The 27,371-nt window shown below is 27.6% G+C and overlaps 1 protein-coding gene across 1 annotated transcript in view; it reads left to right on the forward strand.

Annotated features, from left to right (window-relative positions):
- The first annotated feature begins 7,011 nt into the window (after positions 1–7,011).
- LOC119606440 (bromodomain-containing protein DDB_G0270170-like) overlaps positions 7,012–27,371 on the forward strand; it is a 44,930-nt gene continuing 24,570 nt past the window's right edge. The window contains exon 1 of the mRNA XM_037959954.1: positions 7,012–7,070. The gene's annotated coding sequence lies outside the window, so the exon portion shown is untranslated. The remainder of the gene's footprint in view (positions 7,071–27,371) is intronic.

Here is a 27,371-nt window from a genome sequence, read left to right on the forward strand (position 1 = left end):
AGTAAATTTTATGAATTTTACTCAAATACCGTGAATTCCCAAAAAGTTTCCTAAAATCCCAGAAAATAATATCATGTAATTTTAACGGAATTTTTCTCAAAATTACAATTTTTGAACAAAATAGAGAAAATCTGTGAGTTTTAGTTAAATCCCTTGGATTCCTAAAAAGTTTTCTAAAAACCCCCAGAAACTTAAAATACCTAAATTTTAAGATAACTTCGTTAACAATGTAATTCTTATATAAAATTAAGTGAATTTTTGAGTTTTACTCAAATCCCATGAATTCCTAAAAAGTTTTTTAAAATCCCAGAAATGAAAATTAATGAAAGTTTTAAAAGATTTCAATGAAAATTATAGTTTTTTTTAACAAATTCGAGGAAATTTAGGAGTTTTATTTAAATTTCGAATTCCCAAAAAGTTTTCTTAAATTCCTAGGAAAGTAATTTTCTGTAGTTTTAAGGATATATCAATAAAAATCATATTTCTATAACATAATAAGAGAAATAATTGAGTTTTTGTAAAATACCGTGAGTTCCCAAAAAGTATTTCAAAAATCCCAGAAGTTAAAATCATGTTATTTTAAAGAAATTTTACTCAAAATTAAAATTCTTGAGCAAAATAGAGGAACTTTGTTAGTTTTACCTTAATCCTGCGAATTCCCAAAAAGTTTTCCAAAATCCCAAAAACTTATAATACCTAACTTTTAAGAGAACTTCATTAACAATGTATTTCTTATATAAAATTAAGTCAGTTTTTGAGTTTTACTCAAATCCCGTGAATTCCTTAAAAGTTTTTTTAAAATCCCAGAAAGGAAAATTTCGAAAAATTGTGTTAAATTTAAAGAAAAATGAATATAATGGTTATTTCTTTACAAAATAACGCAAAATTTGTCAATTTTATGTAAATCTCTTGAATTCCCAAAATGTTTAATAAAAATCTCAAAAAGGGAAATTTCGTAAATTCTTGTTAAATTTAAAGAAAACTTATTAAAAATGTTGTTTCTAAATGAAAATAAAGTAAAACTGTCAATTTTGTAAAATCCCTTGAATTCCCAAAATGTTTAACAAAAATTAATAAAATTTAAATTTTTTGTTATTTATTGACAAAATAAAGCAAAATTTGTCAGTTTTGTGTAAATACCTTGAATTCCCAAAATGTGTAACAAAAATCCCAGAAAGGAAAATTTCGAAAAATTGTTTTAAATTTAAAGAAAAATGATGGAATTCTTATTTCTTGACATAATAAAGCAAATATTGTTAGTTTTGTGTAAATCCCTAGAATTCCCAAAATGTTTAACAAAAATCCCAGAAAAGGGAAATTTTGAAAAATTGTGTTAATTTTAGCAAAAAATTACTAAATATGATATTTCTTGACAAAATAAAGCAAATTTAGTAAATTTTATTAAATCCCCTGAATTCCCAAATTGTTCCATAAAATTCCCATAAAGGGAAATTTTGAACAATTGTGAGAAATTTAAAGAAAAATTTATAGAATTGCTCAAGAAAGGGAAATTTCGAAAAATTGTGTTAATTTTTGCACTAAATATGTTATTTGTTGACAAAATTAAGGAAATTAGTAAATTTTGTGTAAATCCCTTGAATTCCCAAAATGTTTAACAAAAATCCCAGAGAGAAAAATTTCGAAAAATTGTGTTAAATTTAAAGAAAAATTAATAAAATTCTTATCTCTTGACAAAATAAAACAAAATTTAATAATTTTGTTTAAATCCCTGGAATTCCCAAAATATTTAACAAAAATCCCAGAATGGGAAATTTTATTAAATTTAAGAGAAATCCTTTATATTTGGTATTTCTAGTGCAAAATCCCCAAATCTTGTTTTAAAATCCCAGAAAGTGACTTTTTCCATTTCTTGTATTTTTTTTTACTAATTTTTGTCGCTTAACGCTTTCATTGTGTTTATTTATTTAGCTTATTTCTTTATACTCTTTAGGCTGCTCAGTTGAACTTTGAAATTTTGCTAATTAAAAGCAATAACAAAACAAACTTCTAGAGTTGTTGTTTTTAAGTTCCTAATAAACGTAGTCGTCGTCTTTATGAATCATCTGTGGGAAACTCGTGTGGTCACCACAAGCAGGTTTTTTTTTTTAAATACATCTTATTTTTAAATATTTTTTTGCAAAATTTCTGTTTTATTTTCTTTATATAGCTGTAGGTAGTTGTTGTTGTTTAGCAGTTACACCTTAACCTAAAGAAACTAAAGTAAATTTTGTTCTAAAACTTTATACATATAAAGCTTTTTTATTAAAGTTGTTAAAGGAGGCTTAGGTGTCTAATTAAAAATATATATTACCTGTTTTGTTGGTTGTAAAAAATAATAATTTGCAACTGATATAACTGAAGTTCAATGTAAAAATTAAAATTAATTTAAAAGACAAATGTTTTTTTTTAACAAACAAAACAAGTTCAAAGTCAAATTAATAAAACTGGCTAAAGTTGAAAGGAATAATTCCTTAATAAAATTTTGTAAAAAAAAAAAATCCATTAAAACTTTAAAATTGAAACCCTAGTCTTTTTATTACTTTCTTAATATTGATTTAATTTCATTTATTTACTTAAACTCATTTTACATTGCTTTATAATATAAATTGTTTATTTATTTAAATTTACTTTTTTCATCGTTTAGCATCTTGTAACTTGCCATTTACTTAAGTCATTTTTGTTAAAGATATTGTTTTCATTTTGATTGCTTAATACACGTCAAATGTACGTTTTTTTTTATCTAACGATTTCTTTTCTTTAATGTTTAAGCAAAAGATTAATAGTTTTTGTAATAATTATTGTTTAAATAATTCCAAAAATAAACATAAATCATTAAAAAATATTTTCAAAAAGTCACAAAACTTACATAATTTTTAAAACTAATTTCAAAACAATTTAATTCTTCAACAAAATCCTCCATATTTCCCCTAAAATTCTTGAAAACCGCTTAAAAACTTCTTTAATTTCTTAATAACAACAATCCCTTGAATACCTAAAAAAATTTTTAAAAATCTCCAAAAATTGAGATTTTTTAAAAATGCTATAAAATTAGTAAAATTTCACTAAAAATGAATGCAAAATTCTATTTTCATGTAAAACAAACCCAATCTGTAAATTCTCCCTAAATCCCCAGAATTCCCAAAATGTTTAACCAAAATCCCAGAAAGGGAAATTTTGAAAAATTTAACTTAAACATAATAACGACAACATTTCTAATCAAAATAAACAAAATCTATAAATTTTGCATAGATCGCCGGAATTCCCAAAATCTTTTGTTAAAATCCCAGAAAGGGAAATTTCGAAAAAATGGGTAACATGTTATGAAAAATAAAAGAAAATGTTATTTCTTGAGTAATTTAAGTAGTAAATTAATAAATTTTAAGTAAATCCCCTAAATTCCCAAAATGTTTCATAAAAATCCCAGAAAGGGAAATTTAAAGAAATTGGGTTAAATTTATAGAAAATTTAGTAATAATGTTGTTTTTAAATAAAAATTAAGCAAAACTTTAAATTTTGTTTAAATCCCTCAAATTCCCAAATGTTTTAGAAAAATCCCGGAAAGGGAAATTTGAAAAAATTGTGTTAAATTTAAAGAAACTTTAATAAAAATGTTATTTTTTGTCTAAATAAAGTAAATTAGTAAATTTTGTGCAAATCCCTTGAATTCCCAAAATGTTAAAAGAAAATCCCAGAAAGGGAAATTTCGAAAAATTGTGTAAAATTTAAAAAAAATGTAATGAAAATGTTATTTCTTGACAAAAAAAAAAAAAAAAAAACAAATTATGTAAATTTTAAGCAAATCCCCCAAATTCCCAAAATGTTTCATAAAAATCCCAAAAAGGGACATTTTGAGAAATAGAGTTAAATTAAAAGAAATCCACCGAATTCCCAAAATATTTCACAACAATCCCAGAAAGGGATATTTTGAAAATTGTGTTAAATTGAAAGAAAACTTAAAAGATGTTATTTTTTTGACGAAATAAAGCAAATTATGTAAATTTTGTGCAAAGCCCCAAATTCCCAAATGTTTTAGAAAAATCCCAGAAAGGGAAATTTGGAAAAATTGTGTTGAATTTTAAGAAAACTTAATAAAGATGTCATTTCATGGCAAAATAAAGTAAATTATGTAAGTTTTGTGCAAATCCCCTGAATTCCCAAATTGTTTAACTAAAATCCCAGAAAGGAAAAATTTGAAAAATTGTGTTAAATTTAAAGAAAAGTGAATTTAAATGTTATTTCTCAATGAAAATAAAGCAAATATGTGAATTTTGAGCAAATCCACTGAATTCCCAAATTGTTAATTAAAAATCCCAGAAAGGGAAATTTTGAGAGATTGCATTAAATTTAAAGAAAACTTAATAAATATGTTATTTCATTACAAAATAAAGCAAATTATGTAAATTTGGTGCAAATCCCCCAAATTCCCAAAATATTCTGATATAAACCCAGAAAGGGAAATTTCGAAAAAATTGTGTTAAATTTAAAGAAAAGTGAAAAAAATGTTATTTCTCAATGAAAGTAAAGCAAATATATGAATTTTGTGCAAATCCCCAGAATTCCCAAAATGTTTAATTAAAATCCCAGAAAGGGAAATTTTGAAAAAATTGTGTATTAATTTAAATAAAACTTTATAAAATTGTTATTTCTTGTCAAAATAATGTAAATTAGGAAATTTTGCGCAAATCCCTTGAATTCCCAAAATGTTTGACAAAAATCCCAGAAAGGGAAATTTCTTAAATTTGGGAGAAATTTTTAGAAAAATATTATTTTTGTAACAAAATACATAGTTTCTTGAAATTTGTGTAGAATTTTTTTAAAAATCCTAAATTTAAAAAAAAAAATCCCAAAAAGGAAAATTTATAAAATTTGGGGGAAATTTCTAAAATTTAGGAGAAATTTTACTAAAAATTTAATTTTTTTACTGAAACACATGATTTCTTGATATTTGTGGAAAAATGTTTAACAAAAATCCCTAAAAGGGAAATTTTGAAAATTTAAAGGAAATTTTGAAAATTTAAGGGAAATTTTTATAAAAGTGTTGTTTTTGTAACAAAATATAAACAAAAATTATATTTTGCAGGAAAAATTTTGGAATTTGTGTAAAATTCTTAAAATTTCCTAAATTTTTAACAAAAATCCCAAAAAGCGAAATTTCTATAATTTAAGGGAAATTTTTATAAAAATGTTATTTTGGAAGAAAAATACTTAAGTTAGGGAATTTGTATAAATTTTTTATAATTCCAAAAAGGGAAATTTTAAAAAATTTTAGGGAAATTTTCATAAAAGTAGATCAGTAAATGCAAGTTAAATAATTTTTTCGAAATTTTAGTGAAAATTCTCAAATTCCCAAAGTTTTTAACAAAAATCCCAAAAAGGGAAATTCGTAAAATTTAGGGGAAATTTATAAAATTTAAGGGAAATTTTACTAAAAATATTGTTTTTGTACTAAAACACATTATCTCTTGAAATTTTATGAAACAATTTTTATATTCCCAAAATGTTTAACAAAAATCCCTAAAAGGGAAATTTTTTATTATTTAAGGGACATTTTTATAAAAATGTTGTTTTTGTAACAAAATAAACATAATTTCTGGAAAACATTTTTAAATTCCAAAAATTTTTTAAACAAAATCCCAAAAAAGGGAAATTTTAAAAATTTTTAATTTTTTTGGGAAAAATTCCTTATTTTTATTAAGATTAGCAGGAAATTAAAGTTGTCTTTTAAACTTTTTTTGGGGAAAATCCTAAATCCATAACTAAAAGTTTAACCAAATTAAACCCACCCAGTGTTAGATGCCTTCTTATCAGACCTAGACAACCAACAATATGAATGCGAGGTCTGTAATATTTAAAACAGCAAACAAAACGCAAAATTTAAATATTGGAGAAAAAAAAACAGGTGACTAAATTCACACATGAAGAAATAAACTCTCTTTCTAAAGCAATGAAAAGGAGAAATATTCTCTTTTCATAAACACAAATGATTAATCTCTACTCTTAATTAATATTAAGATCAAATTTGTATGGGTTTTGTTGTTATTTTTATTAATGTTTTGCGTTTGTCATGCCTAAACAAATACACTTGGTGTGTGTGTGTGTGTGTTTTCTATTTGTTTCTTGTGGGGTTTGTGTGTTTGTTTGTTATTTTCATTAATGAAGGAGACAATTGAGGGGAACTGTTAGCAGCACATGTTGTGTGGTGCCTGCTTTAACAACGCCATCGTCTCACACTGGTTATTTGCGCAATGCTGAAACAGTTAAACACCGACTACGGTACGTAAAAGTGATTTTTTTTTTAAACGGAGAGTTTAGTTTTGCAACGATCGAAAAAAAGTAAAACAAAATTTAATAAAAAAATAGTTTTTGCGTGCGCAGTTTAAATAAATATTAAAAAAAAAAATAAAACCCTACAAATGTAAATAAACCACAAAAGGAAGAAAAATTTTCAATTATTTGCTAAAAATTAAAAAAAAGTTTTACTTAAACAAGTGTTTTTTTTCTCCCCAAGAAATCATCCAAAACCTTACAAAATGTGTTCTATTAAAGTTGAGGTTAAATAATTATTTCTCAAAAAAAAAGTGGTGTTTTTAACAAATAGTTATTGTTATATATTATTTAAATCAAGTGTGTTAATTAATAAAATAAATATTGAAAGAAATAATTAAAGCAATTATTGCCAAATGTATGAAAACCAACAACAACAACAACAGCAAAAATATATAAAGCATTTATTATACAGCAGTGTATAAACAAAATAATATAACAGCTACAACAACAACAACAACAAAAGTTGTCAAAATATTTCAATAATATGAAAATATGAAAAAATTATAAGAAAAAGCAAGAATAAGCAAAGCAAAAAGTCCAACAGTAAAAAGCAATAACAAAAAGTGAGATCGTAAAAAAAAACAAAGTAAAAGAGTGCAAAGTTGTAAACAAAATTAAAAGTGTGAGAGAACCTTAACGAAAGAAAGAAAAAAGAGTAAACAAACAAAAAAAAAAAACTTGTTGCTTTTGTTTCCTTAATAAAAAAAAAACAAATACAACAAAAACAACATTGTCTTCACCAAGTGAGTAAAGAAAACAGTGTTAACAACTATGTAGTTAAATTATAAAAATATAGTTCCCGTACAATTCTAATTCAGTTCTAGTTCTGTTCTAGTTCTGTTCTAGTTCTAGTTCAGTTCTAGTTTAGTTCAGTTCTAGTTCAGTTCTAGTTCAGTTCTAGTTTAGTTCAGTTCTAGTTCAGTTTTAGTTCAGTTTTAGTTCAGTTCTAGTTCAGTTCTAGTTCAGTTCTAGTTCAGTACTAGTTCGGTTCCAGCTCAGTTCTAGTTCTAGTTCAGTTCTAGTTCAGTTCTAGTTCTAGTTCAGTTCTAGTTCAGTTCTAGTTCAGTTCTAGTTCAGTTCTAGTTCAGTTCTAGTTCAGTTCTAGTTCAGTTCTAGTTCAGTTCTAGTTCAGTTCTAGTTCAGTTCTAGTTTAGTTCTAGCTCAGTTCCGTTCAGTTCAGTTCAGTTCAGTTCAGTTCTAGTTCAGTTCTAGTTCAGTTCTAGTTCAGTTCTAGTTCAGTTCTAGTTCAGTTCTAGTTCAGTTCTAGTTCAGTTCTAGTTCAGTTCTAGTTCAGTTCTAGTTCAGTTCTAGTTCAGTTTTAGTTCAGTTTTAGTTCAGTTTTAGTTCAGTTCTAGTTTCAGTTCTAGTTCAGTTCTAGTTCAGTTCTAGTTTAGTACTAGTTGGGTTCTAGCTCAGTTCTAGTTCAGTTCTAGTTCAGTTCTAGTTCAGTTCTAGTTCAGTTCTAGTTCAGTTCTAGTTCAGTTCTAGTTCAGTTCTAGTTCAGTTCTAGTTCAGTTCTAGTTCAGTTCTAGTTCAGTTCTAGTTCAGTTCTAGTTCAGTTCTAGTTCAGTTCTAGTTCAGTTCTAGTTCAGTTCTAGTTCAGTTCTAGTTCAGTTCTAGTTCAGTTCTAGTTCAGTTCTAGTTCAGTTCTAGTTCAGTTCTAGTTCAGTTCTAGTTCAGTTCTAGTTCAGTTCTAGTTCAGTTCTAGTTCAGTTCTAGTTCAGTTCTAGTTCAGTTCTAGTTCAGTTCTAGTTCAGTTCTAGTTCAGTTCTAGTTCAGTTCTAGTTCAGTTCTAGTTCAGTTCTAGTTCAGTTCTAGTTCAGTTCTAGTTCAGTTCTAGTTCAGTTCTAGTTCAGTTCTAGTTCAGTTCTAGTTCAGTTCTAGATGAGTTCAGTACTAGTTCTGTTCTAGTTCAGTTCTAGTTCAGTTCTAGTTCAGTTCTAGTTCAGTTCTAGTTCAGTTCTAGTTCAGTTCTAGTTCAGTTCTAGTTCAGTTCTAGATCAGTTCTAGTTCAGTTCAGTTCTAGTTCAGTTCTAGTTCAGTTCTGTTCTAAATCAATTCTAGTTCAGTTCTCGTTCAGTTCTGTTCTAAATCAATTCTAGTTCAGTTCTAGTTCAGTTCTCGTTCAGTTCTAGTGTAGTTCTAGTTCAGTTCTAGTTCAGTTCTAGTTCAGTTCTAGTTCAGTTCAGTTCTAGTTCAGTTCTAGTTCAGTTCTAGTCAGTTCTAGTTCAGTTCTAGTTTTGTTCTAGTTCTGTTCTAGTTCTGTTCTAGTTCTGTTCTAGTTCTGTTCTAGTTCTGTTCTAGTTCTGTTCTAGTTCTGTTCTAGTTCTGTTCTAGTTCTGTTCTAGTTCTGTTCTAGTTCTGTTCTAGTTCTGTTCTAGTTCTGTTCTAGTTCTGTTCTAGTTCTGTTCTAGTTCTGTTCTAGTTCTGTTCTAGTTCTGTTCTAGTTCTGTTCTAGTTCTGTTCTAGTTCTGTTCTAGTTCTGTTCTAGTTCTGTTCTAGTTCTGTTCTAGTTCTGTTCTAGTTCTGTTCTAGTTCTGTTCTAGTTCTGTTCTAGTTCTGTTCTAGTTCTGTTCTAGTTCTGTTCTAGTTCTGTTCTAGTTCTAGTTCTGTTCTAGTTCTGTTCTAGTTCTGTTCTAGTTCTGTTCTAGTTCTGTTCTAGTTCTGTTCTAGTTCTGTTCTAGTTCTGTTCTAGTTCTGTTCTAGTTCTGTTCTAGTTTTGTTCTAGTTCTGTTCTAGTTCTGTTTTAGTTCTGTTCTAGTTCTGTTCTAGTTCTGTTCTAGTTCTGTTCTAGTTCTGTTCTAGTTCTGTTCTAGTTCTGTTCTAGTTCTGTCCTAGTTCTGTCCTAGTTCTGTTCTAGTTCTGTCCTAGTTCTGTTCTAGTTCTGTTCTAGTTCTGTTCTAGTTCTGTTCTAGTTCTGTTCTAGTTCTGTTCTAGTTCTGTTCTAGTTCTGTTCTAGTTCTGTTCTAGTTCTGTTCTAGTTCTGTTCTAGTTCTGTTCTAGTTCTGTTCTAGTTCTGTTCTAGTTCTGTTCTAGTTCTGTTCTAGTTCTGTCCAAGTTCTGTTCTAGTTCTGTCTAGTTCTGTTCTAGTTCTGTTCTAGTTCTGTTCTAGTTCTGTTCTAGTTCTGTTCTGTTCTAGTTCTGTTCTGTTCTGTTCTGTTCTGTTCTGTTCTGTTCTGTTCTGTTCTGTTCTGTTCTAGTTCTGTTCTGTTCTAGTTCTGTTCTGTTCTAGTTCTGTTCTAGTTCTGTTCTAGTTCTGTTCTAGTTCTGTTCTAGTTCAGTTCTAGTTCAGTTCTAGTTCAGTTCTAGTTCAGTTCTAGTTCAGTTCTAGTTCAATTCTAGTTCAGTTCTAGTTCAGTTCTAGTTCAGTTCTAGTTCAGTTCTAGTTCTGTTCTGGTTCAATTTCTAGTTCAGTTCTAGTTCTGTTCTAGTTCTGCTCTAGTTCTGTTCTGGTCCAAGTTCTAGTTCAGTTCTAGTTCTGTTCTTGGGAAATACCCGAACTTTGTTTAATTCCCAAAAAGTTTTTGAATGTTTTTATTTTAAATAAATTTTTAAATCTTAAGAAAAATGTTTTTATCTTTTAAAAAACGCTTAATTAGCTATTGGAATTAAAAAAGAGTTTGCTCTTTGTTTTGGTACTCTCTTTAGTGTTGTTTTAAAAGGGAGAGGAAACCCTTTTAAGAGCTGTTTAACATGTAATATTTATTTACTTTTTTGTTTAGTTTTTTTTATTTTGCTTCTGGAAATTGTTGTTGTTATTAATAGATCACTAATTTAACTAAAACACTAAAACATATGACAGCTGTCAACTGTCAAAATATATGGGCTGCTGTTTTTTTTTTTTTGGGATAAATAAATATTTTGAGAAATGTGCGTGCTTTTAATTGTTGTTAAATTTTTTAAAAATTATTTTTTTTGTTTTAATATATGTAAACGATCACGTTTTTAAAGAATATTTAATTTTTTATTATTTTGCAAAAGGAATTTTAAAATATTGTTTTTTTTTTTGAGAAAAAAATCAATAGAAATTTAAATATTTTAAATTCTTGTGGAACAAGTTGTGATATTTTTAAGTCAAAAAAAAAAAAAAAAAAAAAAAAAAAAAAAAATATAAAATAAGATAAAAAAACTGTAGCATTGAACTGTTTTAAATTAGCATTGATAATTTAAAGAATTTCTATTTGGAATAAAATAAATTGTTTATTTAACAGTAAACGAGGGTGGTGAGTTAAGTTCATAGAGAAATATTTAACATTTAAATGACATTCTTTAGACTCAATTGTGTTCTTTTATTGGAATAATTTAAGAATTTTTAATTTATTAGTTTTTTAAAGAAAACCACCGTTGGTCGTCGTTATTGTCCCCCCTTTTAAGGTAAAACCCACTTAACTGCAGTTTGTTTGTTGTTGTCTGAAATGCAGGAAATTATTAAACATTTAAAAGGGCGTTTGAATAAAATACACATACTTCCCCACTTTTGTTATAAAGTCTTTAATGTGTTATTAAACAATTATTTAAAAACCCAAATGGTTAAATGATCAAAAAGAAATTTATACAAAAATCACCATAAAATTATTAGAAATTAATAAAAACGGTTATAAAATATGATTGATGTTCATTAGACAACTTAGACATGAACTAAATTTGCCTTAAAAATTGACTAGAGGAAGTCTGTTTTTAATAGAAAATAATTCTAAAAAAGCTTTAGTTTAAACAAATTATTACAAAATTTATAGAATTCTGTACATTCTCAAGAAATTTCAGAAGAAGAACATGTTTTAAAATTCATTTATTGAAACTTTTTTTTTTGGAATCCAAATTTTTTCACCTTTTTACTAAAACTTATGTTTATTTGCTAATTTAGCTGTTTAACTGTTTAATATAATAAAATTTTATTTACTTAACAATTAAAAATGTATTTTTATTTAAAGCTCAACAATAAACTTGAAATTCTCTACACAATTGTTAATGTATGTGTGTGTGTCTACTTTCTGTATACTTGTCCAATCCATCCATCTATCCACCCGTCCATCTTTCCCAATGTGTTCGTAAATGACAAATCAAAAAATTCTGTCACGTTTCAAACTCCCCGTATTAGAGAATGAACGAACAAACTAGTAAATGCATTTTGTATTCCATACAATTCTTAACAACGGAACGTTTACAGCTGAGCTTTTCAAAATGCTTTATAGCAAAAGTTATAAATTTGTCAGCTATTTGAATATTTAACTGATAGAAAAATAATAAAAAAAATTAAAATATAACTTTAACTAAAATCAGTTAAAAACGAATAATTAAATACTCTTCTTTCTAACGCTAAAAGCTCGTTCTTGGTAAAAAAGCTTTTTTATGTAAAAGCTTTTTTCCTTGTCTAGAACAGAACTAGAACAGAACTAAAAGAGAACTAAAACAGAACTAAAACCGAACTAAAACATAACTTCAACAGAACTAGTACAGAACTAGAACAGAACTGGAACAGAACTAGAACAAAACTAGAACAGAACTAGAACAGGACTAGAACAGGACTAGAACATAACTAGAACATAACTAGAACAGGACTAGAACAGAACTAGAACAGAACTAGAACAGAACTAGAACAGAACTAGAACAGAACTAGAACAGAACTAGAACAGAACTAGAACAGAACTAGAACAGAACTAGAACAGAACTAGAACAGAACTAGAACAGAACTAGAACAGAACTAGAACAGAACTAGAACAGAACTAGAACAGAACTAGAACAGAACTAGAACAGAACTAGAACAGAACTAGAACAGAACTAGAACAGAACTAGAACAGAACTAGAACAGAACTAGAACAGAGCTAGAACAGAACTAGAACAGAACTAGAACAGAACTAGAACTAGAACGTTTCAAACTCCCCGTATTAGAGAATGAACGAACAAACTAGTAAATGCATTTTGTATTCCATACAATTCTTAACAACGGAACGTTTACAGCTGAGCTTTTCAAAATGCTTTATAGCAAAAAGTTATAAATTTGTCAGCTATTTGAATATTTAACTGATAGAAAAATAATAAAAAAAATTAAAAATATAACTTTAACTAAAATCAGTTAAAAACGAATAATTAAATACTCTTCTTTCTAACGCTAAAAGCTCGTTCTTGGTAAAAAAGCTTTTTTATGTAAAAGCTTTTTTCCTTGTCTAGAACAGAACTAGAACAGAACTAAAAGAGAACTAAAACAGAACTAAAACCGAACTAAAACATAACTTCAACAGAACTAGTACAGAACTAGAACAGAACTGGAACAGAACTAGAACAAAACTAGAACAAACTAGAACAGAACTAGAACAGGACTAGAACAGAACTAGAACATAACTAGAACAGGAACTAGAACAGAACTAGAACAGAACTAGAACAGACTAGAACAGAACTAGAACAGAACTAGAACAGAACTAGAACAGAACTAGAACAGAACTAGAACAGAACTAGAAACAGAAACTAGAACAGAACTAGAACAGAACTAGAACAGAACTAGAACAGAACTAGAACAGACTATAACAGAACTAGAACAGAACTAGAACAGAACTAGAACAGACTAGAACAGAACTAGAACAGAACTAGAACAGAACTAGAACAGACTAGAACAGACTAGAACAGAAACTAGAACAGTAAGCTAGAACAGAACTAGAACAGAACTAGAACAGAACTAGAACTAGAACTAGAACAGAACTAGAACAGAACTAGAACAGAACTAGAACAGAACTAGAACAGAACAGAAAGAACTAGAACAGAACTAGAACAGAACTAGAACAGAACTAGAACAGAACTAGAACAGAACTAGAACAGAACTAGAACAGAACTAGAACAGAACTAGAACAGAACTAGAACAGAACTAGAACAGAACTAGAACAGAACTAGAACAGAACTAGAACAGAACTAGAACAGAACTAGAACAATAGAACAGAACTAGAACAGAACTAGAACGAACTAGAACAGAACTAGAACAGAACTAGAACAGAACTTGAACAGAACTAGAACAGAACTAGAACAGAACTAGAACAGAACTAGACAGAACTAGAGCAGAACTAGAACAGAACTAGAACAGAAACTAGAAACAGAACTAGAACAGAACTAGAACAGCACTAGAACAGAACTAGAACAGAACTAGAACAAACTAGAACAGAACTAGAACAGAACTAGAACAGAACTAGAACAGAACTAGAACTAGAACAGAACTAGAACAGAACTAGAACAGAACTAGAACAGAACTAGAAACTAGAACAGAACTAGAACAGAACTAGAACAGAACTATAACAGAACTAGAACAGAACTAGAACAGAACTAGAACAGAACTAGAACAGAACTAGAACAGAACTAGAACAGAACTAGAACAGAACTAGAACAGAACTAGAACAGAACTAGAACAGAACTAGAACAGAACTAGAACAGAACTAGAACAGAACTAGAACAGAACTAGAACAGAACTAGAACAGAACTAGAACAGAACTAGAACAGAACTAGAACAGAACTAGAACAGAACTAGAACAGAACTAGAACAGAACTAGAACAGAACTAGAACAGAACTAGAACAGAACTAGAACAGAACTAGAACTAGAACAGAACTAGAACAGAACTAGAACAGAACTAGAACAGAACTAGAAAGAACAGAACTAGAACAGAACAGAACTAGAACAGAACTAACGCAAAAGCTCGTTCTAGTAAAAAAGCTATGTAAAAGCTTTTTTCCTTGTCTAGGACAGAACTAGAACAGAACTAAAACAGAACTAAAACAGAACAAAAACAGAACTAAAACCGAACTAGAACAGAACTAAAACAGAACTAGAACAGAACTAGAAGAGAACTAGAACAGAACTAGAACAGAACTAGAACAGAACTAGAAACAGAACTAGAACAGAACTAGAACAGAACTAGAACAGAACTAGAACAGAACTAGAACAGAACTAGAACAGAACTAGAACAGAACTAGAACAGAACTAAAACTTGATTAAAACTGAAGTACAGATTTTATTCTTTTTTGTTCTTAAAAACTTATTTTTATTGATTTAAAGATATTTCACTTTCTGGGATTTTTGGATAACATTTTGTGAATTTAGAAAAAGTGTATTTTGGCTCAAATTTACCTATTGTAGGGTATACAAATCAGTCATAGCAAACAAAAATATTATTCTAAGCATAATATAAATGAAATACCAACGAAGTTGTAAAATAAAACATTAAAAATAAATAAAAAAACTTGCAAAAAAAGCTTCTAGTGGCGTTTATAATTTTGTTTTATAATGTCTGGAAAGCATAAATAGTATAAAGCAGAGTAGTATATTAAATTCAGCATTTAGAATGTAACGTTAGAAACAATTTTCTCAGTTTGTCAGTATTCGATAAAAATAGTTATTGTGCAACAGGTTGGTGTAATATTTCCTAGACTTTGTTCAGTTTTACTTGCTCCTTGAAGTCTTTTAATATGAGTTTTTTAGTAGTTATGATTACTATAGTGTTCCCTTTAGTTCGTCTTAATTGCCCCCTTTTCCCTTTTTAAATATCTCACACTTTTTTTGTACACATTTATTGCTCAAGTTGTTTGCCAATTCATTAGCAATATTATAACGTATGAAGAGAAGAAAAAACACAAACAAAAACACAACATGAATAGTATATAAAACAACAACAACAACAAAAATATCAATAACAGCAACATATACTATTTTAAATAAATATTTGCCAATTCAAATGTAAAAAAAAAACAAAAACAACTCAAAATATTATTAATAAATAAATGAAACAAAAACAACAACAAACACACAACAACATATGGAAGCCCCCCAAAAAAAAATAATTAAACAAATTTTTCTATTGATGGAGGGACAGCCAGCGAAGGGCCAAGGGCAGGCATACCCAACAGAATCTTAATAATTTTATTCTTTTTTTCTTTCATTTAAAATGATAAATGGCTTAAAAATTATTTTAAATAATTAAAAAAAAATAAAATTGTTTTAACATTCCTCAAAAGTTTATTAAATTTCTCAAAATTTTAAAAAATTCACAGAATTTTTTTTTATAAATTCTTAATTCCAAAACCTTAGAATCTTGCGAAGCACGTAAACTTTTTGTAAAAATTTTCCTATTTCTATTTATTTCTTTGTTTCTAAAAAACTTCTCCGTTTTAAATTCCCTTTGTTTAATTAATATTTTAAATCATTTTCTTCTTTATTGTTATTGTTTTTATTATTTTAATTAAATTATTATTACAACAATCATTCAACAGCATGCTTGTCTTTCTAACTAGCTATTTACCTTCAATTTAATAAAAAAAATATATAAAATTTTTTTCTTATCATTATTAAAAAAAAAACTACAAAATTAAAGTACAATATTGTTATTATTTCAAATTGATAATATGTACTCCTATACTAAGTAGAAGTGTGTGATTCAAGTCTATTCCATTTATTAATTAACACTTTTCGAGAGTTTCTTTATTAATATTTATTAACAAACTTAAGAAGAGAGCGAAATGTTAAAAAATAAACAAAAATTAACTCTTTTTTTTAAAGAGTTAACATTTTAAAAAATTAATTAAGAGCAATTTTTGCAATAACTATGGACTACAAACTAGATCGTAGACTACTAGACCTTCCACAACACTATAGGCTAGATTAAAGACTAGACTATAGACTACACTATAGACTGGACTGTAGACCAGACTATAGACTAGACTATAGACTAGAATATAGACTTGAATATAGACTAGACTATAGACTAGACTATAGACTAGACTATAGACTAGAATATAGACTAGAATATAGACTAGACTATAGACTAGACTATAGACTAGAATGTAGACTCGACTATAGACTAGACTAGATTAGACTAGACTATAGACTAGACTAGACTAGACTATAGACTAGACTAGACTAGACTAGACTAGACTATAGACTAGACTAGACTATAGACTAGACTAGACTAGACTATAGACTAGACTATAGACTAGACTATAGACTAGACTATAGAATAGACTATAGACTAGACTATAGACTAGACTATAGACTAGACTATAGACTAGACTATAGACTAGACTATAGACTAGACTATAGACTAGACTATAGACTAGACTATAGACTAGACTATAGACTAGACTATAGACTAGACTATAGACTAGACTATAGACTAGACTATAGACTAGACTATAGACTAGACTATAGACTAGACTATAGACTAGACTATAGACTAGACTATAGACTAGACTATAGACTAGACTATAGACTAGACTATAGACTAGACTATAGACTAGACTATAGACTAGACTATAGACTAGACTAGACTAGACTATAGACTAGACTATAGACTAGACTATAGACTAGACTATAGACTAGACTATAGACTAGACTATAGAGACTAGACTAGACTAGACTATAGACTAGACAATAGACTAGACTATAGACTAGACTATAGACTAGACTATAGACTAGACTATAGACTAGACTATAGACTAGACTATAGACTAGACTATAGACTAGACTATAGACTAGACTATAGACTAGACTATAGACTAGACTATAGACTAGACTATAGACTAGACTATAGACTAGACTATAGACTAGACTATAGACTAGACTATAGACTAGACTAGACTAGACTATAGACTAGACTATAGACTAGACTATAGACTAGACTATAGACTAGACTATAGACTAGACTAGACTAGACTATAGACTAGACTATAGACTAGACTATAGACTAGACTATAGAGACTATAGACTAGACTATAGACTAGACTATAGACTAGACTATAGACTAGACTATAGACTAGACTATAGACTAGACTATAGACTAGACTATAGACTAGACTATAGACTAGACTATAGACTAGACTATAGAGTAGACTAGACTAGACTATAGACTAGACTAGACTATAGACTAGACTAGACTAGACTATAGACTAGACTAGACTAGACTAGACTAGACTAGACTAGACTATAGACTAGACTAGACTAGACTAGACTAGACTATAGACTAGACTAGACTATAGACTAGACTAGACTATAGACTAGACTAGACTATAGACTATAGACACTAGACTAGACTATAGACTAGACTATAGACTAGACTATAGACTGGACTATAGACTAGACTATAGACTAGACTATAGACTAGACTATAGACTAGACTATAGACTAGACTATAGACTAGACTATAGACTAGACTATAGACTAGACTATAGACTAGACTATAGACTAGGCTATAGACTAGACTATAGACTAGACTATAGACTAGACTATAGACTAGACTATAGACTAGACTATAGACTAGACTATAGGACTAGACTATAGACTAGACTATAGGACTAGACTATAGACTAGACTATAGGCTAGACTATAGACTAGACTATAGACTAGACTATAGAATAAAAAAGAAAAAAAAATAATTAAACAAATTTTTCTATTGATGGAGGGACAGCCAGCGAAGGGCCAAGGGCAGGCATACCCAACAGAATCTTAATAATTTTATTCTTTTTTCTTTCATTTAAAATGATAAATGGCTTAAAAATTATTTTAAATAATTAAAAAAAAATAAAATTGTTTTAACATTCCTCAAAAGTTTATTAAATTTCTCAAAATTTTAAAAAAAATTCACAGAATTTTTTTTTATAAATTTCTTAAATTCCAAAACCTTAGAATCTTGCGAAGCACGTAAACTTTTGTAAAAATTTTCCTATTTCTATTTATTTCTTTGTTTCTAAAAAACTTCTCCGTTTTAAATTCCCTTTGTTTAATTAATATTTTAAATCATTTTCTTCTTTATTGTTATTGTTTTTATTATTTTAATTAAATTATTATTACAACAATCATTCAACAGCATGCTTGTCTTTCTAACTAGCTATTTACCTTCAATTTAATAAAAAAATATATAAAATTTTTTTCTTATCATTATTAAAAAAAAAAACTACAAAATTAAAGTACAATATTGTTATTATTTCAAAATTGATAATATGTACTCCTATACTAAGTAGAAGTGTGTGATTCAAGTCTATTCCATTTATTAATTAACACTTTTCGAGAGTTTCTTTATTAATATTTATTAACAAACTTAAGAAGAGAGCGAAATGTTAAAAATAAACAAAAATTAACTCTTTTTTTTAAAGAGTTAACATTTTAAAAAATTAATTAAGAGCAATTTTGCAATAACTATGGACTACAAACTAGATCGTAGACTACTAGACCTTCCACAACACTATAGGCTAGATTAAAGACTAGACTATAGACTACACTATAGACGGACTGTAGACCAGACTATAGACTAGACTATAGACTAGAATATAGACTTGAATATGACTAGACTAGACTAGACTATAGACTAGACTATAGACTAGAATATAGACTAGAATATAGACTAGACTATAGACTAGACTATAGACTAGAATGTAGACTCGACTATAGACTATAGACTAGATTAGACTAGACTATAGACTAGACTAGACTAGACTATAGACTAGACTAGACTAGACTAGACTAGACTATAGACTAGACTAGACTATAGACTAGACTAGACTAGACTATAGACTAGACTATAGACTAGACTATAGACTAGACTATAGAATAGACTATAGACTAGACTATAGACTAGACTATAGACTAGACTATAGACTAGACTATAGACTAGACTATAGACTAGACTATAGACTAGACTATAGACTAGACTATAGACTAGACATAGACTAGACTATAGACTAGACTATAGACTAGACTATAGACTAGACTATAGACTAGACGATACTATAGACTCGACTATCGACTAGACTATAGACTAGACTATAGACATAGACTATAGACTAGACTATAGACTAGACTATAGACTAGGACTATAGACTAGACTATAGACTAGACTATAGACTAGACTATAGACTAGGACTATAGACTAGACTATAGACTAGACTATAGACTAGACTATGACTAGACTATAGGACTAGACTATAGACTAGACTATAGACTAGACTAGACTAGACATAGACTAGACTATAGACTAGACTATAGACTAGACTATAGACTAGACTATAGACTAGACTATAGACTAGACTATAGACTAGACATAGACTAGACTATAGACTAGACTATAGACTAGACTATAGACTAGACTATAGACTAGACAATAGACTAGACTATAGACTAGACTATAGACTAGACTATAGACTAGACTATAGACTAGACTATAGACTAGACTATAGACTAGACTATAGACTAGACTATAGACTAGACTATAGACTAGACTATAGACTAGACCTATAGACTAGACTATAGACTAGACTATAGACTAGACTATAGACTAGACTATAGACTAGACTATAGACTAGACTATAGACTAGGACTATAGACTAGACTATAGACTAGACTATAGACTAGACTATAGACTAGACTATAGACTAGACTATAGACTAGGACTATAGGACTAGACTATAGACTAGACTATAGACTATACTAGACTATAGACTAGACTATAGACTAGACTATAGACTAGACTATAGACGTAGACTAGACTAGACTATAGACTAGACTAGACTATAGACTAGACTAGACTAGACTATAGACCTAGACTAGACTAGACTAGACTAGACTAGACTAGACTAGACTAGACTATAGACTAAGACTAGACTATGACTAGACTAGACTATAGACTAGACTAGACTATAGACTAGGACTAGACTATAGACTATAGACTAGACTATAGACTAGACTATAGACTAGACTATAGACTAGACTATAGACTAGACTATAGACTAGGGACTATAGACTAGACTATAGACTAGACTATAGACTAGACTATAGAAGATAGACTAGACTATAGACTAGACTATAGACTAGACTATAGACTAGACTATAGACTAGACTATAGACTAGACTATAGACTAGACTATAGACTAGGCTATAGATAGACTATAGACTAGACTATAGACTAGACTATAGACTAGACTATAGACTAGACTATAGACTAGACTATAGACTAGACTATAGACTAGACTATAGACTAGACTATAGACTAGACTATAGGCTAGACTATAGACTAGACTATAGACTAGACTATAGACTAGACTAGACTATAGACTAGACTATAGACTAGACTATAGGCTAGACTATAGACTAGACTATAGACTAGACTATAGACTAGACTATAGACTAGACTATAGGCTAGACTATAGACTAGACTAGACTAGACTATAGACTAGACTATAGACTAGACTATAAACTAGACTATAGACTAGACTATAGACTAGACTATAGGCTAGACTATAGACTAGACTATAGACTAGACTATAAACTAGACTATAGACTAGACTATAGACTAGACTATATACTAGACTATAGACTAGACTGGACTATAGACTAGACTATATACTAGACTATAGACTAGACTATAGACATAGACTAGACTATAGACTAGACTATAGACTAGACTATAGACTAGATATAGACTAGACTAGACTATAGACTAGACTATAGACTAGACTATAGACTAGACTATAGACTAGACTATAGACTAGACTATAGACTAGACTATAGACTAGACTATAGACTAGACTATAGACTAGACTATAGACTAGACTAGACTAGACTATAGACTAGACTATAGACTAGACTATAGACTAGACTATAGACTAGACTATAGACTAGACTATAGACTAGACTATAGACTAGACTATAGACTAGACTATAGACTAGACTATAGACTAGACTATAGACTAGACTATAGACTAGACTATAGACTAGACTATAGACTAGACTATAGACTAGACTATAGACTAGACTATAGACTAGACTATAGACTAGACTATAGACTAGACTATAGACTAGACTATAGACTAGACTATAGACTAGACTATAGACTAGACTATAGACTAGACTATAGACTAGACTAGACTATAGACTAGACTATAGACTAGACTATAGACTAGACTATAGACTAAGACTAGACTAGACTAGAACACTATAGACTAGACTATAGACTAGACTATAGACTAGACTAGACTAGACTAGACTAGACTGGACTAGACTATAGACTGGACTATAGACTGGACGATAGACTGGACTATAGACTGGACTATAGACTGGACTATAGACTGGACTATAGACTGGACGATAGATTGGACGATAGACTGGACGATAGATTGGACGATAGACTGGACTATAGACTGGACGATAGACTGGACTATAGACTGGACTATAGACTGGACTATAGACTGGACTATAGACTAGACTATAGACTAGATTATAGACTAGACTATAGACTAGACTATAGACTAGACTATGGACTAGACTATATACTAGACTATAGACTAGACTATAGACTGGACTATAGACTGGACTATAGACTGGACTATAGACTGGACTATAGACTGGGCTATAGACTGGACTATAGACTAGACTATAGACTAGACTATAGACTAGACTATAGACTAGACTATAGACTAGACTATAGACTAGACTATAGACTAGACTATAGACTGGACTAGACTATCGAATAGACTTTAGACGCTACTATACACTACACTTAGAACTGGACTATAGACTAGACTAATGCCTATGTTATTGCTTAAGTTCACGGTAGTAATCTCTGTTAAATAAGATTTTGATCGTTATTATTTAAATTTGAAATTATTTTGTTTTTCCATAATTTTGTTCTTTTTTTTCTTTTTTTGGTTATTTTTATCATATAATTCATTTTCAACTACCTGTATTTGTTTGCTAAAAGTATCTTGTTCCTTTACAAAAACTCATTCCTAAGAACTAATTAAAATTCTCAACAGCTCTAAACCTTTTGTCGTTTATTCTTTTTTTGGATTTTAACTTGAAATAGATTTTATAGCCAATGGCCAAAAAGAACCAAGAAAAATAGAATTAAGCTCAAGAAAAAAACTTTATTTGTTTAACAAATAAAAACAATTTAACAAACGAAAATAAAGTGTTTTATGTTACAGTTGATGATGGATTTGTTAGATAATATTTTTTATTTTTAAGAGGAAAGACAAAAAAGTGGAATAAACAAAAAGATAAAATTAAGCACCCTAAACTAAGAAAACTAGAAAACTACTTAAAAATTAAGAACCTTAATAGCTTAAGCTAATATTTAAATAATTTCAACAAAAATTAGTTTATAAATATTTGTTTAGACATTTTAAAATAATTTCCAAATATCTAAAATAAAAATCTATAACATTTAAGAAATGTTACTTAAGATGACAATTTTTGTTAAGGGTTTTAAATTTGTTTTTGTTGTTTTGAGGAGCGGTTTCTATAATTTCTAGTGAAATGTTTATTACGTATTTTGTAAGTATAATTTAATTGAAATTCTGTACACGTTTTCAAATTTACAACAAAATTTGTTAACAAGTCTTTTCTACACATGTCCAAACAATTTAACTTGATGATATATCAACATCATCAGCAGCAACAACATCATCATCATCATCATGATCGTTGTCGTAGTCATCGTCATGTGTTTGAGTGGTTGATGATTTTATTAGCATTTTTTTAAGGTAATAAAACAAGTAAAATGTTTAATTTATTAGCAAACTTAAAACAAAAATTTATAAATAAAAACATTTTCTTTTTTTGAGCAAAGGTGGTCTGCATCTTAAGTTTAAGAAGAGACAAAAGACTTTCAACAAAATTCCCCCCAAAAATGTGTTTCAAAATACATTTTAGTTTCAAAAAATCTTCAATTTTTGCTTAAAACTTTATCTTTGTCTTTAGTAGACATAAACTCTGCTTTTTGATTTCCTTTTGTTTAAAAAACATTTTCTGTCCAAACTTCTTATCTCTTTTTAATTCTTTAATTATGTATAGTTTTGCTTAAAAATTGTGTTTTTGTTCACTCACTCATTGCTCAATCATTAATTATCGTCGTCTTTTTCTTTAATAAAATGTTTGTTTATGGTGTAATTTTGTTTTATCTTTTTAATTTTTAAGAAAAGCATGCATTACTCAATATTGTTTTATAATGAAATTTATTGCTGAAATAAACACTACTTACCGACATTTCTAATTTAATCAAGAAAATATTTAGAAGTTACTAAGGTACTAAGATAAAGGCATTAAGAATTCATACATAATACCTACCATAAACCATAAATAACTTTATTAAGCGTTTAGGAAGCTTTTTGAAAATCTTAAAAACATATTTTTCAAATATTTTATTCTCATTGATTTCTATTAAAAACAATTTTTTATAAGAAACTCTTTCACTTTACAAAAGCTTTTTCATATAACAATTCTTTTCCAGAAAAGATTTTACTACGTAAGTTTTAGCTAAAAAGCTTTTTATAAAAGAGCTCTCATATAAAGTTTTTTTTTTTTTTCATTAAAAGTTTTCTTCTAAAAAAGCTTTTTCATAAAAAGTTTTTTTTTTCGATAAAGCTTGTTTATAAAAGGCTTTTTTCTGATAAAGCTCTTTCATAGAAAGCCTTTTTACTAAAAAGCTCTTTGATACTATAAAGCGTTTTTCCAAATCGCTCTTTCATTAGAGAGTTTCTTCTAAGCTCATTCTGAAAAAGCTTTTTTCTAAAAAAAACTCTTCATTATAAAATTTTATTTTCTAAACAAACTCTTTCATAAAAAGCTTTTTGCTAATAACCATTTTTCTAAGAAAGCTCTTCATTAAAAGTTTTTTTCTAAAAATTAATAAAAAAGCTTTTTTTTGATAAAGCTCTTTCATAAAAAGCTTTTTTATGAAAAAGCCCTTTCATAATAAGCTTTTTTCTGAAAAAGCTTTTTTATATAAAATTTTTTCACACATAACTTTATACTAAAAAGCTCTTTTATATAAAGCGTTTTTCTAACATTGATCCTTCATTTCTTTCAGAAAAAGCTTTCACCAAAAAAAGGTCTTTACACCTCTTACGCAAGTTTTGGCTAAAAAAGCTTTTTTATAACAGATCTTTTTGTAAGAGATCTGTTATTTTTTTTATTTTTCTGAAAAAGCTCATCCATTAAAAGGTTTTCTCAAAAAAAGCTCTCTCATAAAAAGCTTTTTTTCTGATAATACTCTCTCAAAAAAAGTTTTTTTTTTTTTTGATAAAGAGCTTTTTTTTCTGACAAAGCTCTTTCATGGAAAACTGTTTCCCGATAAAGCTCTTTCATAAAAAGCTTTTTTTATAGAAAAACTTTCTAAAAAAAGTTCTTTCGAAAGTTTTTTTTTTGAAAAATCTCTTAACATATGTATTTTATATACTAAAGCTTTTTCTTACAAACGTTCCAAAAAGGATTTTTGTTCAACAAGTTTCTAAAGAAGCTTCTTCTAAAATAGCTTTTTAAAAAACAGTCTTTCTGTCTGAAAAAGCTTAAAAGGTTTAGTCTAAAAATGCACTTTCATAAGAAGATTTTTTTAGCAAAGCTCTTTCATAATTTTTTTTCCAGAATAAGCTATTTCATAAAAAGCTTTTTTTCTAAAGAAGGTGCTTTCATATAAAGTATTTTTCTAAAAAAGTTCTTTCATATAAAACTTTTCTTGAAAAAACTCTAATAGCTTTTATACCATAAAAGGTCTTTTTTAAAAATGGTTTCTAGAAAAATCGAAAAACTATTATTTATGGAAAAGCTTTTTCTAATAGTTTATTTTTTATTTTTTTTTTTTAATAAAGCTTTTTTGAAAGTTTTTTCTACATTTTTTTTCTAAAAAGTTTTTATCTAATACATAAAAGCTTTTGTTAAAATGTTTTATTTAAATTTTTTCAAAAAGCTTTTTATAAAGCTTTTTCAAAAAAAGCTCTTAAAAAATAATTTTCTTTTACTTTTCTGAAAGCTTTCATATCAAAAATTTATAAAATCATTAAAAATCTTAAAATATTGTTTGATATTGTTTAATTAATAAAGAGTAGCAAAAGCTTTTAAAAGCTCTTGTAGTAAATATATCTATAAACCATTTCAATTTAGCATAAATATTAAAAAAGTCATTAAAATTGAATTAACCTTAAACATTTTGTTCAAATTAATGAAGAATTTCAGAAGCTTTTAAAAGCTTTAGAATTAAAATTAACAAAAACTGTATAATTTCCTGCTACAATTATAAAATCTATAAACAATTTAAAAAAACCTTTTAAAATTTATAAAAATGTACAAAAGCTTTTAAAAGCTCCTTTAATAAAATTGATAAAAATCTATTAAAATTATATAAAACCTTTGCTAAGTTGTTTAATTTCTAATAAATCTGTAAAATTTTTTAAAATTTACCAATAATTTCAAAAGCTTTTTGAAAGCTTTTAAAAGCTTTGGTAATTAAAGTGATAAAAACTATCTATTAAAATTTCTACTACAGTTAACAAATCGAAACAATTAGTAATTGACTATTTAAATTATGGAAAATGTTTAAAAGCTTTTAAAAGCTCTTCATAAAACTAGCGAAATTCTTAGATTTTTATATTATGTTCAAAGTTTCTTAATTTTTAAGAATTTTTGTTATTTTTTTAGTAATTCACACGCCAAGCTTTTGTGTTTTTCTATTTATATTTAGAATTGTTTACCTAAAGCTTTAGATAAATTTTGTTGAGCTGTTAATGATCTTTATAACAAAACGTATGTTTTTCCATGCCTTTGGACTCTTGACAAAATCTATTCTATTGTATGTCGCCATAAGTATGCTATCTACTATTTTTTTCTTCTTCTTTTATTGTTGTTGTCATAAAATAATAATAAAATATGTAAGAATTTTATCAGTTTTACAATTGAAATTGATAATAAAAAACACACACACATGCATGTATAAAAAATAATAACAACAAACTATAATATATAAAAAATATTAGGCGCTTTTCTAAAAAATTTGCTGGAAACTAGTGCAGGTGTGCTGCCCGAGAATGCAAAATCAGGGTTTGGCAAAATTATATTTAATTTCTTACAATTTGTGTAGTTGTTTTCTTTTTATCATTTAATATTAAAATATATATTTTTTTTTCTAAAATATTGTTTAAAATGATTTTCTTATGATTAAATTTTGTTTTTGCTGCTTTACCCCTGTTACCATTTAATTAATTTTATTATTATTTTGTTTAAATTTAATTTATATCAGCGTTTATTTTTAGCATTTTTTTTTCTATTTAATCACAAACTTATTGTTTCCATTTCTCAGGCGACGTAATCAAAGTCTAGCGGTAAATATTTATTTATTTGAAATTGTTTTGAATTTGTTTTTGTTTCAAAAACAGATAATTGTGTTAATAAAGAGTTCATTACCATGCTTTAGGCTGTTTTTTTGAGATTATTTTCACAATTTTAATCTTTTTTTTGGTTTTATTAAAAAAGCTTTTGAAAGCTTTAAAAAATTTTGATAATTTTTTGTTTAACAATTAGGTTTTAAATATGTATACAGAAATATTTGCAAAGTTTTGTAAATTTTTTTTAACAAAATTTTCTTAAAAGCTTTTGCCATTATTGCTCAATTTACCCAATTTTTTGTGGAATAAGAAATATTTATTGCCCAGCTTTTGTGTCTCATAAAATTTTATAGTTTTTGGAACATTTTTATACCAAAGCTTTTGAAAGCTTTAAATTTAATTAATTTTATTCAAATATTATAATTTCTAGCTTCTTAAATTAATTATACAACTTTTTATTGAATTTTGAAGCAATTTATAAAAAGAGCTTTTATAAGCTTTTACCAAACTTTCATAATTTAGATAACTTTTAACAGTTTTTATTAAATTTATAAAGCTTTATTATTTTTAACTTCTTAAGCTAATTATGTAACATTTTGTTGAATTTTTTAGCAATTTATAAAAAGAGCTTTTTAAAAGCTTTTACCAAACTTTCATAATTAAGATAATTTTTAACATATTTTATAATGTCTTATTAATTAAGTTGTATGAATTTTTCCACATTTTATAAGCAGAGCTTTTAAAAGCTTTTGTTATAAAAACATTAAAAAACCATAAAATCAAAATATAAAACATCTTTTTAATTATTTATTAAATTTATTAAATTTTTAAAGTTTTATTTTTTTTTTAATTTTTAAAAAGGTTTGACACTTTTGTATTTTTTTCTACTAGAGCTTTTAAAAGCTTTTCACATAATTTTAAGAAGTTTAAA

The sequence above is a fragment of the Lucilia sericata genome, unplaced genomic scaffold (genome assembly GCF_015586225.1).
Source record: "Lucilia sericata isolate MDLA Ls3-8-SP2 unplaced genomic scaffold, ASM1558622v1 Contig000585F_arrow, whole genome shotgun sequence".
Lineage (NCBI taxonomy): Eukaryota > Metazoa > Arthropoda > Insecta > Diptera > Calliphoridae > Lucilia > Lucilia sericata.